The sequence below is a fragment of the Stegodyphus dumicola genome, chromosome 3 (assembly GCF_044657685.1).
Source record: "Stegodyphus dumicola isolate Sdum_Otavi_A_Nest chromosome 3, ASM4465768v1".
Taxonomy (NCBI): Eukaryota; Metazoa; Arthropoda; class Arachnida; order Araneae; family Eresidae; genus Stegodyphus; species Stegodyphus dumicola.
In genome coordinates, this window is record NC_140770.1 from 78,036,725 (window position 1) to 78,050,895 (window position 14,171).

Sequence of the window (14,171 nt, forward strand, 5' to 3'; positions counted from 1 at the left end):
ATTGTTCGTTTTATCCTCGAACTGCATAATCAAGCGTTGTAAATGAACCTGAACTTTGCCTGTCAATGATGGTTGCACGAAACTACTCGATAAGAAGTTCGAAGGTAATAGCTTGTGATCAATTTCAAAGCCTGTATTTAAGTATTCGGCGTTTAAATTGCAGACAAAGGAAATCATGGAAATGACTAACTGGCGGTAACTAACTACTAAGTTTTGATAACTGTTAAAACTTTATCATTCAACTGAAATGACTTTGAGGCAAGTTGTCATCCTTAACAACTTAATGATAAAGTCTTCCTGCTTTTGAAAACTTACTGATAAAGCACATTCTTTTCGGTCACCAAATTAGTCGACTTGAAATAGGAACGGCCAAAGTCGACGGAAGTTTAAAAAATCATACTAGAGAAGTCATGACTGGATCAGTAATTTTTAGTATGTTTAAAAAATAATGGAAATTACTAAACCAGCTAAAATAAAATCAAGGCCCATTACACCACGATTCGATATATCAGGGTTTCGGATGTATCACAGCCACCATTATTTGCTCCGATACATTTAGAACATTATTTCTGTAGAACAGGTTTTTTAAAATTTCAGAATTCAGTTCGGCTTAGAACTTCTTTTACTTAAGAACTGTCAACAAATACCTTCACATATTACATATGGTTTTGATTAAGCAGTATATGTTGAAGAAACGATTGCAGCAGTTTCGGGCGACAAAAACTGAGTGACATTTTTATTTCTAAAAGGTAAACAAAATTTGTGTAAATTTTATTTAGATGGCATGCTCTCCATTGTGGCAGAGTAGCATAGCATATAACAGATTTAATGGCCAATAGCTAGCTACCTATAAAGTTCTAGTCAATTTACGTGTCTTTGGCTACTAGAACTTTTATGGGAGTGTCAAGCGACTATTTGCTGATCTCCTTACAACTGCAAAATATAAGGCCAAAGAAAGGTTAAAATACCCTTTTATTCACTTAAGGAAATAATAACAGTAGGCCTCTTCGCACGCTTACAGGAAAGCCTCCGCTCGGGCTTTAACTTAAGATGGAAAATAAGAACCTAAACTAATTTTAACTAGCTATAAACTTTAGAGTAAGCTGTACAAAGATAATTAACCGAGTTGGCGCGTAATTAAACCTCACCGGCGAATACTAATGGACACGTAAGACAACGGCCGTTCTAAGTAAGATAAGCTTAAAGTAACGACTTGGCGCGAAGGCAGAACTCGCTCTAAGAACTTGTGAACTTCTTCCTTAAATACTGGTTTTATACATTTACATTAAACGCGATACTGAAATCTCATTCTGAAAGGGAGTTTAAGAATTAATCAATCTAAGAATAATCTTAAAGAAATTAATCAATTTATTGACGCAGTTTTCATTGCTTCCTATTCTAAATTTTTAATTTATGTGAAATTTACCATTTTTTACATACTGCATAAAAACAGTTGTTTATTGTGCTAATATAATCATTTTTTTATAATTTTATGTAAACTAAATGTAAAGAAAGAAAAACGTGCGTAAACTATTGATTATGCATTTACATTTCTTCTGCTACTGACTGGAGATCGATTGGCGAAGTAAAGAAAATGTACATTACTTTTTAAGGCCTGAACTCTTTCTCACTTCCAGTGACAGGGTCCAGGGAATTTTTACGGGTGTCTAGCAATTCAGTCCTTGTCTTTTCACTTAAAAATAAACAAGAAAATTTTCATAATTCTAAATAAGCTAAATTTAAGATAAATATATCCAACAACAATCTGAATTTCATGCAGAACGTTTCAACATAATGCTCTAGCTTGTATGTTTACTCGCAGGGCAAGGTTTCCTCAAAGGTATTACCTCATTCTACAGTAAATTTAAGAAGAGAAATAAAATTAATGCATTTCAAAGATTTTATTCGCGTAACCAACTTCTATATATTTTTCCTTCTAATAATGCCATTCATGGTATAATTCCTAAAAACATACATTGGTTTTAATTCTTTTAGCAGGTGTGATTTAATACACCGCCATTTGGAAATAACTTATAATTTGTTCAACTACCCAATTACGTCAGTAAGTGTTACATTCGAAATCCCTGTATTATGCTCACTTTGATAATTACTTTACTTTGATAGTTTTTCTGTTCGATTAGACGCCGCAAGCAGCGGAGACTGATTTACCACCATGAACTGTCAACTAAGTCCCACTTGAATACTGAGTGGTTACCTATGGCGCTGTTACCTCCTACAGTGTTTCAGTATAACTTGTGTATTTAGGAAAAGGACCTAACTATTTTGCAGCAATTACCCATGCCATGAAAATCATATGAAAATTTAAACTCTTGAAATAGCCGTCAAATTTAAACAGAAAGAAAGAGAGAGAGAAGTCTTTAATATGATAAAAACTATGCATCTGCAACACGAATGAGAATCCTCGTGCACCGTATAAAAACTTCACAACACAGTATGAATATGAATAATGTCATGTTCAAATGCTTTATGCTCATCTTTATTCAAAATGCACCGCTTTCGCCGGGAATCGAACCAGGGGCCTCTGGAATACGCGCCCAGCGTGCAGACCACCACACCACGAAGGCATGCCAAGAAGGCGGAGAAATACCTTATAAGGCAACTAGAAATTTTTAACTTTTCTATATTAACTATAATAAAGACAGGCCCTCTTTCATAAAATTTACAAACTCATTGCATTATTCATGATAAAATTCCTGGAAACATTTTATAAAAGCCTCTGGCAGTTACTAGAAGCTTAAATGTTGCAATAAAAAGCATAAATTATTGAAAAACGAATTCTTCCATTTCACACTTTATATTCAGTATCATGTGATAATACAAAGCTCTGTATAAACTCAGCTGCTATTTGATACAGAAAAACGGGAGTAAAATATTACCTTTTACCGTTTAAACGGAAGAAACTGAAACCTTGTTTCAAAATACATACTCTAGCACAGTAATTTTTAAACTTGAAAAGCATTTTGAAAATAAATAAAGTCAATTTTCCATAGATAGAGAATAGTTTTCAGTTTTTCTAGAGCAGTAAACTAGGTTCATTGAAAAACTTGCTATCATTAAAATAATGGGTATAATATTTTCGTAACATGTAAACACTTGCTGTTTTATGAAAACAGAAATTGCTATAGTTTAGAAACATAAGTAAATTGTATTCCTATTATTATAAAATATTTGAATGCTTATCTAATATTTCTCCTCATATATTGCTGGAGGCTAAAATTTCAAGACCTAGAAATGGATTGTTGAAGATAAATTTTTAAAACTAAATATTTATGGCTTTGCAACCTTTAAAATACAAAACGTTTGAAAACGGCAAGTGATAAAGAAATATGGGAAACCTCCAAATTCATGATCATAATATAAATTTTAAGGTTAAAACTAGCTACTTATCAACTATAATTTATTTAACTTTGCTGTGCTAAGAGTAAATTCTTATTTTCCCACTCACTTAAAATTCTAAATTCAAAGAACAGAAACAAGATATAAAACGTAATTAAAAAGTTTATTAACATTACTAATCATGCTTTGTATCTTATCAGTGATCCGTCCATTATATATCCAGTTAAAAAATGAAGCAAACTGAGCAACAGTCCTACAACTGAAGTGAGGAGCTAAAATATGTGATACAGTCTTGTCTTTTCATAAAAAAATTACGAATTTAAGTGCTCTTCTCGAATGAGACATCCTGCGCGTCGACTCAAGAATCATTCCTAACAGCAATCTCGTCCGCATCTTACCAACAGCATTGACCGACGGCTCAAAGATCAGTGGAAAGGCGGGCTCTGCCTATGCGACTTTTATGCCCAACGTAAGAACAGGCCACATGGAAGTGTTTCTTTATAGCTCGAGAACAGCGCATTCGAAGCTCAAATATCGACAATTAAATACGAAATTATTTATGCAGCAACTCACGAATTTCCTTCCCACACTAGCGATCAAATGCAACAGTCTTTCAAATATGCTAATCAAGCCAAACAAATATTTTATCTTATGCTTTACGCATTTTCCAACATGATGCTATCTTCCCCAATAGTTAAAGATATTTTCCAATAATCTACTACAGCCCTCAACTTTATATTACAGCTGCTTTGCTCATACAGGCGTCTCTAGTTATGAATACACAAATCAATTCGTAAAAGAAGCAACCCAGAATATCAGTAACATGATCATACACATAAAATGGCCAGGATCATACCTTACCAATCAAACGATAAATATTGGGGAAAAAAGACCAACTTGTTTGGAATAATATCTCTCAATGCAGAAGACATCATAAATTTTTGGCTGCAAGTAAAATGCGATAGGGAGAGTACAAATTTCTTTCTAAATCAGTACTTGACTGGGCACGGACAACAGCATATACAGGGAAAGAGGGATTCTGATCATTATATTTTGAAATTTCCGTTAATGGTTACACATCACAGCAAGTTCCCAGCGATAGATTCGTTACTTTCAAGAGGTCTGAAGAGGTGGTAGAAGCCAAGCAGATGAAATGCAAAATAATTAAAATAATAATTCTTCTCCAGTACTACGGTACTGAACTGTATCACCCATAGATATCATTCTGTAACAGCTTTAAATAGTATTAAAATTTTGTAGTTTAAATTAATTTAAATAGATGAACATTTAGGTATTTGTGTATGGCAATATTTGAAACCAGACTCAACTGCCACGTGCGACTCTCGCACGAAGAATGTAAATTATTTTTAAATGTTAGGATATGTTTTCTTTTCTTGTTTGTATGTCGCCATTTTTTTGAGTGTTAAATAAAAGTTATTGCTGTGTTCCATCATTGGATTTGCTTCATTTCGCCAAAGAAGTATTACAATTCAAACAGCTTAGCATTCCTTATTTAACATAATACTTGGTATCATAATAGCAACTTTGTAAAATAAACAATAAATGTAATAATAATTGCAAATACTGCTGAGATGGAGAAATTTTCATAAGATAAAAAGGCACATCAAACGAATACTCATTATCAAATTCCAGTTTCGAAAGTGCACTTTCTCGTTTCAGATTTAGGATTCATAGTTATATAAACATATTGAATAGTAAGAATCCAACAATATGCACTGCAATACAGTAAGTCCGTAAGAGAATTAAGACATTTCACTGCATTTAAGGAATTTCGAACAATCACCGCGCCAGAAAATGGTCTATCCACGTATGGATATCAAATATTTTATGTTTATACCTAATGTTTACCCAGAAACAATGAAATAAAAACCATTGAATAACAAGTCTGGAGCAGTACATCCAAGTATTAGTGGAAATGGAAATAACATCATGAAAACATTACGTTATTTTGTAAGTTCAACAAAGGAAGAGTTTATGTGAATGAAGTCATAAAGGTCACATCACATATGCAAACGTGGCCATGAAAATGAAAAAACATCTTACGCCATTGAATCCTAAATATATCTTTGGTGACGTTACAAGTTTAAATGCATTAACATTAATATATTCAATGCAAGTGCACCAGGAATAGTACAATTTTGTCTTTGCGGAGTGTAAGCTCATCTAAAGTGTGAAGCGTACATCACTAGACGATTCGAAGTAATGTGTACTAGGTTCTAAAAGCGTCAGATTTGGAACCCTATCAAGCGTAAAATTTATAGCGACATCTTCGATGATGCTAAAAGCTCCACCTTCTTATTATGACGCCGCTTCTCTCACCTAAAGTCTTCAGTGAACTACAGAAATTCTCATTATTACTTTACCGGACTCTCAGTCAAATTTACGGCAAGTTGCGATATTCAAATTAATAACAGTATTACTCAAAAGCTGCGGAAACAATACAGCGTAATGGAGTGATTCATTTTACGAATTTTAGAAGTTAGTTTAAATTTCTTCTTATTTTTGCCTCTGAATGATTTGTGGAAAGATTTCGTTAATAGAATTGGCAGAGGTTTTAAGCAGCGTATTTACTTAAATTGCCATAAAATAAAAATTATCAACGCATTTTCCTTTGAGTAAACATATTTGAATATTAACTTAAATAACTAGTTGTTTAATACGTATATGTAAATTCTTAAATATTGCAAAATTATGCCGAAATTAGATGAATATAAATATGAAAATGAATAAATTTTTATAGCGCAAAATTTAAGAACAAGACATTTTAAAGTAAGACAAGAACTTTAATATGTAAAACACCGCTTACAGACCATTTCGTAGCTCAAGATGTAAGCAGTATTTCCTTTTTCAGAAGCATAAGATTGTTTCTGGGATTTACCAGAAGTCTATTCACCATTGCTTAATATTAAAATAATTTAAGAAAAATGTATGTTTCATTCCAAAGATTCCTCAAAGTAAAGTAAAATTTTTATTAATTTCGTTTACTATTATGTACATCAGGAAAGCTTATTATATATATATATATTTATTTATATTGCTGTGACAAAGGATTCTGTCTTAACTCGTGCAACAAATAATAAATATATTAAAAATATTTTAGTTTCGTTGTCCCTATCATTTCTAAAACAATCCTTGCATATATCTTTTCACTTTCCACAGCGATCTTTGGAAACATCTTTGTAAAAGCCAGTGCAAGGTATCTTTCATTTCAGTTCGATTAACCCTCGCTCAGATAATTAATATTAGTCAACTGAACAAAAGCATACATTGGCTTCATTTTATCGTAAAACACACTTACAGATTTTGACAACATAGAATGCTTAATCATCTTTAGCATAAATCAAAACAGTATCAAAAGGGAGCGTGATCAATACAAGAATTCATTGAAACCGCAAAACGAATTATGATGTCAGTTAAACGACGCCATATTGATCTGTACATCATAAGAACTCGCATCTGCACATTTAACGATCCAGTAAATCGAGCAGATAAATCGAGTGCAGGAACAAGAATTTAATCGGAATCGAATTCGATTGCTTCGAATCAAAAGACTGCTCAACTCAACGCGTCATTTCGAACACGCGCGTAATCAAAATGCGCAAAGAGCGACCTCTGGTGGGAAAAGTTGCATCTGTCGCTATTAATTGGAAATTAATGAACTTCATCAATCTTTTGTCATCACTTCGTAATTTCGCCATCCGTTTCTGGAACCGATGCCGCTTTGCTGGGGTGATTTGCCAGTGAACGCTCGCGAGAATATTATTCTTAACCAGTTTTCGGAAATTCTTGGATTGAAACGTGACTGCAATATTTACAGCGGCATGTCTCAATTTCCAATATGTTACTACTGACTTGATATATTTTCAGGGCTCGAGGGAATTGCAAATGTTTTGGAAGCAAAGTGAATAAACGTGGGCGTATATGAAAGATGAAAATGTCTAGATCATTTTAGCTTTCTTTTTCTATTCCCTCGCGCAACTAATGTCTTTTCCTTTCCATTTTAGATTTGCATTCTAGGCTAACATCGACCAAGTTTAAAAGAAACGAGAGGAATTTACGAAATTTAATCGATTTAATAGATAAACATGTTTAAATGTATAACAATATTTATATGTTTGCAATAATTTGGAATGTTGTTGAAGACATATGACGCAGCATTCGATAGAAATATTTGAAATAATGATGATACGTTGCAGATGCAGAATGATGAAGTTACAGTCATAGCCGAATTTATATATTACATTTTATTTTAATTGACCAAACATTACAGTGAGCCAATGTATATAAACTGGGGCACTATGCGGGCGTGTTAAAACCTTTCTACCTTTTTGAAGAGAGCAGGCGTTAGCAGGTCAAGAGAAGTTGAAAGCAAGTATGACGTATTTCAAAATCGAAGCTTATTTAAAAAGAGAAGGCTTCAGTCTGCAATGTTGACTTTCAAATGCGAATTATCTACGTCATCCAGCGTTATGTGAAGGATGCAAAGAGAAAATTTCCTAATTAAATTAAGGATTGAGGGAGAATTAAAAAAATTAAAATTAATATTTTGATGGGGTTTTTTCGCTGTTTTATTTAAGCATTCCACAAACATCAGCAAGTAGTTTCGTTTATTCACATGTATAGGACCTGTCCATTTTCTAGTAAAGGTTATTTTGACATTGTATTGTATTCTATTAATTTTCTGTACCAGTTAATTTTACATTGCTTTAATTAAAAAATGCGAATGGTTTTATAATTTACTGAATATGTAAAAGAAATATTTAGGTTTTTGTATTGAATACAGAAGGTTGTTTATGGACACCTAAAGCCTAAATCTGAAGTCTATATCCTTGATGCACATATTTTCGCTTTCAAATTTCGTCCTCTTCTACACATTTGTACAGTAACGTTTATCTTCATTTTCCAAAGCTCTAATGCATTTTTCTAAAAAAGGCTTTTCTCTCATTAAGCTTTTTTCCCTTTGAAGGGGAGATATATAAGATAAATAATATTATAATAAATTTTTGTAAATATTTTAATCCTTTTTATTGTACTTATGATTTCCTGTATTGTTGTCACATTTGGTATTGCTGTATTTATTTATTGCTCTTCTAATCGTAATTTTACGGCTTATTTGTTTTAAATGCAATCTTTGGCCACATGTATTATATATAAGTGACTATCTGTTGCACAGAATTGCAGATCTTTTAATTCTGAATGCTACAGTATTGAAATTGCAAAAATAGATCAATTAGAACTCTAGATATAGGCAATTTCGTTTCTGAGGGCATTGGCGACATTTAGGGATTTCTCGCCAACTTGGCGACCTTCTGGAAGATTCGTGAAAGCACATTTTCGAAGCCTGCAACTGATTCTTCTAGAAGTTTTTGGAGACTATGCTGCGAACTATAAATAGGGATCGGAGACCTGGGGAATCGGTTTTGAAATCGTTGCGAATCAGTGGTGAAACAGTTGCAAAATAACTGAGAGACTTAACTGTTAGGGTTTTACCTAAGAGTGATTTGAGAAACTTTACAATTGATTTCGTGCCTGAGGAGGAATTGCTGAATACCCCCATTTTCCTTGAGTTATTCCCAGCCATTATTTATCTATGTGTGCTACTTATTGTGCCTATTTTCCTAGTAAATTATTCGTTTCTTCCTGCTTATCTGGACTTATTATTCAAAGAAACATGAAGCACACAATACCTCGTAGCAATATGTAAAGCAAAATTATAATTTTAATTTTCAATAATGCCTTAATTCTCCATTTTAATTTGGATATTTCCCCTTTCTGTCCTAAAAAGAGTTAACTGCCTATACAAAGCTCTCTAAACTGCGTCATTTACAAACTAAATTATGTAGATACTTGCATAAAAACTTTAGCCAGTTATGATGATTTAAAATCAAAACTAACACTGGAAAACAATTTTTCTTATTTGAATGAGTCAGACATTCCTGTTTGTGCTTAGGTTCCGTTAAGACGTCCTTGCTTACCTTTTCATCATTAATCATATAATTATAAAATGTTAATAGGCAAAGATATGAGGAAATCTGTCTCGCGTATTACTCCCAGTGAGTTCTATTATTTCTGTTATTTTAGAACCTGGTTTATTTAATTTGATTTAATATGTAAAATAGAACAAAATTACCTGTATTTTTATACATTCTAGAATGTTTTTTTTAATATTATACTAATTAAAACTTTTATTCATTAATTAAAAAAACAACTCTCTAATGCATTTTGTAAAAATTAATGTTCAGAAATAGACAGTATCATTTTAAAAGGGAAAGGAAAGGTGGACTAGTGATCTTTTTTTCTAACCTAAGAAATCCTTTTTTCAATGTTACATTCTGTAAAAAAAAAAAGATGAAAGAAAAGAGACCGAAATTCAGTGGCTTTTCTTGGTATCTTATATAGATATTTGCCCTACAGTTCTTGCTAACCGTAATGAAGATAATAAGTGGTGTATAAGCTGAAGGACACTGTAAACAATGGGGTAAAGCTATTGCTATTCTAAAAACAAGAATGATGACTTTCGTGATTGGGAAATAAATGTATAAAATAAGATTGGGAAATAAATGTATAAAATAAGAATTTCTTAAAGAAAAGTACATTTTCCGAAGGGAAGATGTGGAGTCAATTGGTTATTTTGAAGCAAGAGACATGATAAGTGAGCAATGTCCTCTTCGGGACTCGAACCTGCACCTCTCGAATGTGCACCAAGTGTGCTACCATTACACCACGAAGGTACGCTGGAAGGAGGGAGAAAATCCCCCTTTTAAAAAAAGGACCCAATCGCCTAATCCTGATGGTGAAGAATCATCATTCACCACGTTTTATTTCGGGCGCCACTGTAGAGACATTAGGTTATTTTGATGCTGGAGACGTGAAAAATGCGCAATGCCCTCGCCGGGACTCGAACCTGGACCTCTCGAATACGCGCCGAGTGTGCTACCGTTACACCGCAAAGGCAGGCTGGAAGGAGGGAGAAAATACCTTATGAAGAAAGTTTCTGAGAGCTTAGTGAGAATTTCTAAAGGAAAAATATTTTTCAAGTTAATACGTTTTATGCGAGAATCTTTTACGTTATCGGAATAGAAAATTATATAGACCATCGTGAAACAAACTTATTAAGCTAGAAAACTTCTTAAACTAGAATTCCTTAAACGTGTTTAACTAAATACATCAATACCTAGACTCAGATTCATTTTACCACACTTTAATACTGTAAGTTAAAAGGTGAATAAGTAAAATTTATCGACTCCTTATAGCTTTCGAATAATAATAAAATGTATATTATGCTGAATATTTTGAAGACATACCTTCATACGCAAAATGTTAGCAAAATAAAAATTTTAATTTCACCAAGGCGAAGAAAGAAGAAATATTTTCTCCCTTCGGTAACATTCAATCTACATAAACTCTCAACTCCAATTCAAACCAAATTGACAGCACATATTCTAACGCTGCCATTTCTAAAACTATCCGCAATAACTGAATCTATTATCAATAAAATATACTCATTCAAAAAGACAATTTGCTAGCCTTTATATCTAGAACATAGTATATTTTGCGCATTTAAGAAATCCAACATAAAAATGTCGCGACTAATAACACATCGGTTCCCAAACTTAAAACAACTCCCAGCGCAAACTATTTAAAGAATAATACAAGAAAGACCAAGCAAACGTCAGAAACCTTCAATTTACAATACAATAAAGCCCGACATTTATCACAATAATGCTGTCAGCGTCGCCAGAGGGCGACACCAGCGTAGGATGAAAAAATGTATTGCGCGAAAGAAAGAATAAAATCTAAGTTCGGTGTTCACCAGAGACCAGAGTTCACCAGAGACCGAAATGACAATGAATTTTTTTTTTTTTTTTGTTAACATTTTCGTTCTTTTCCCCTCCTTCTTCCCAAACTAAAATATATCTTCTTTTCTAGGATATAAAAAAGAAAAAACAAAGGTGGAAAAATGCGTAAGGCAATGTAAAGAAAAGAGGAATTATTATATTGCTTAGGAGAACTCAACTCATTGCGTGGTATTTAATTTGTCTATTTCGAGATTTTCGACAGGGCCGGTGGCGATACATAAAGTCGCTTAGCTTACCTCTTTCCTTTATTTTTTTTCCAAAAATATATTTCCGACATTTCAACAGCCATAATTTAAACTAAAACAATAACGATTACACTGTATTAATACTAGCAAATTCGTTTACGCTATCATTTCGAAAATATAAATTCGCAAATAATCAGAGCAACGAGAAATGCCAGTTTTATTATGACTATCTTTCAAATTAATTTTGCAGAAATTTCACTTCATTTAAAACCACCTGTAAAATAATATATTTTAAATCATATCTTTAAAGTAACATCTTTTAAAATACATCATTAAAATAACAAAAGTAGAAGAGCTCTGGGAATCTCTTTGAGAAATCAAACAAATTTTGTATCTTAATTTTATGAGAATCATTTGGAATAATTTCAGGAGATGATAATTATTATTAATTTATACTACCATGACTCTTAATAGTAAAATATAAACATAATAAGATGCAATAATTATTTAGGTGATTACGAATTTATTTAATGAATGTCATCTTTGATTATGTTTATGACATTAATTACTATTTTACGACTTCTTATTTCATTAACTTCTGCAATTCATGCCTCATAACTATTTCATTCGCAGTTCGCTTAGTATAGTATATTGCAAAATTTTATAGACCACTTTTACGACTATTTAAGTTAGGTTATTAGAATATGATAAGGCATATGTGGGCTATCTCCCTCAGGCAAAAGATGCCATCGTGGATGATTCTCTAAGCAAAACTGGCTCGTATTCACGTTACACGTGTTAAAAACTACGAAAAACCAACCAGCATCGAACCTTTTCATTTGAGATTGAACACAAGACAAGCTACCAGTATTCAACAGTCTTTAACCACCTGACCATTGGTGGGGCGAAAGAAAATATCTAATGGTCACAGGCTTATCCAAGGAAGGAATGCTATCCATTAAAATAAAAGAGACAGAGATGAATGTAATAAGTATTTGCTTTTAAAAAATATATAATGTTACAAAGAAAGATAGTAACACTGTTATTCGCGTACACTTTACGTTCAATATAATTCTCTTAAATATGCGGGTCCACCAGCGGCCGGGAAGTAAAGTCGCTGAACACTGGTAGTTCGGCTCGAGGCTCGAACTCCGCGAACAGGCTTGCTTGCATGGGCGCTTTTCGTGTTTGTCTCTATGTGCAACGTGTATATGAGCCAGTTTCCCTCAGAAAGTCCTCCACGAAGGTACCCCTTCCCTTAGGCACTTTAGGCTTTGTTATAATCACATACACCACTTTTGAATATACGCGGAGCTTCGGAAACGGACCAATGGACTTCCAACATATTTTTTGTTGTGTCAGGTGACTTAAAGCTAAATGGTTGAAACTTTTTTGTTGCCTAATTTACTCTATAAAATGCGTAAAACCTTGTGGATTTCTTGTGAAAATTTTCAAACTGAAATTAGATCAAGCATAAGCATCTGTTAGTTCGCTACTTATTTGAAAGGAATACAAATACCTGACAGGTAGCGAAAAACAAATGCGAAATGAAATGTAAACAACTTTTAAAAAAATTAGCATTACAAGAGCAGTACTGGCACATTGGTTCGCACCCGAAACCCTTCCCTCGGTTGCACTTAAGAATTATGCATCCGGCACTTATGATTTTACGAAGACTTTATGATTTGCAAGTAATGCGCCCAACTTTAATTATTATATGAAATAATATATGTAAATTCCTGTTTTATTCAGTTTAAGCTATTTTTGCTTGCACTTTTATCTAAACGTAATCTGATTATAACACTAATTAAACAGATGCTTATGCAATAATGAAACAGTTCGCTTCTTTTTCAATCGCGATTATCACAAGTTATTCAAATGATATATATTGTGAAACAATATAAAATGGACACTTACATGTGATTTGTAATTCGGAGAAATCTTAGAAAACTGTTGCCATTCAATACGGGAAGTTTTGATAGCAGGCATTAATCCAGGCGAAGATACCGTCACCACTATTTCACATGCGGTTCGACTTCCTATAATAAATAAAATGCCTATGTAAGTTAAAATAGTGCAATATATAAAATGAAATTCAAAGCTAAATATTTCTAAAACAGCCTTACTAATATAAATTTTCATTTAGAAATTTCTATTTAGAAGAATCAAGTTTACAAGCCTCATGTAGCAACTACAACTCTATAAGAAACCGTACAAAACTAACTCCAAGAGAATTATTAAAGTTACTTTTCTGTCTGTTAACCCACAAAAGTTATATTATTTTATCATTCATAGAAAAGAAAAAAAAAATATTTTACAATGATGATTCAGAAAGTAAACTGATTTTAATTAAAAAAAAGTCAGTAACCTATTTGAATTAAATATTTCCCCAGGACTTACAGCTAAGAAAAAGATTTTATAACACTGTAGTTAAAACATAAAATGCAGTAATTTTAAAGATCGAGGGTCCATATATATATGACATAAATATAACGTACACAATGTTCATTTGTGAAATTCTGTAAAGTGCTGTCTTTACAAAGTGAATTTGTAACGTGTGCTGTTGTGATTGTATGTTCTGCTGTAAAGTATTTTTAACATAAAAAATATGTAATAATTTTGCAAATTATGTAATTATGACCTGAGCCACAACGGCAACAATGCTTTACAATGTTATCTGATGTATATCTTGATGTGTAGAATGAAGATGTTTCCGCCTTCCGTCAACTGTCAAGTGCCAGCTGGACGT

The 14,171-nt window shown here is 32.7% G+C and overlaps 1 protein-coding gene across 8 annotated transcripts in view; it reads right to left on the minus strand.

Annotated features, from left to right (window-relative positions):
• LOC118187993 (latrophilin Cirl-like) overlaps positions 1-14,171 on the minus strand; it is a 1,172,776-nt gene that overhangs the window by 797,895 nt on the left and 360,710 nt on the right. For 7 of the 8 annotated variants that reach the window (XM_085813010.1, XM_085813006.1, XM_085813005.1 and 4 more), the window contains one exon: positions 13,340-13,461. The gene's annotated coding sequence lies outside the window, so the exon portion shown is untranslated. Of the gene's footprint in view, positions 1-1,605; positions 1,694-13,339; positions 13,462-14,171 lie in introns of all 8 variants that reach the window. The other variant, XM_085813007.1, reaches the window with a different exon arrangement.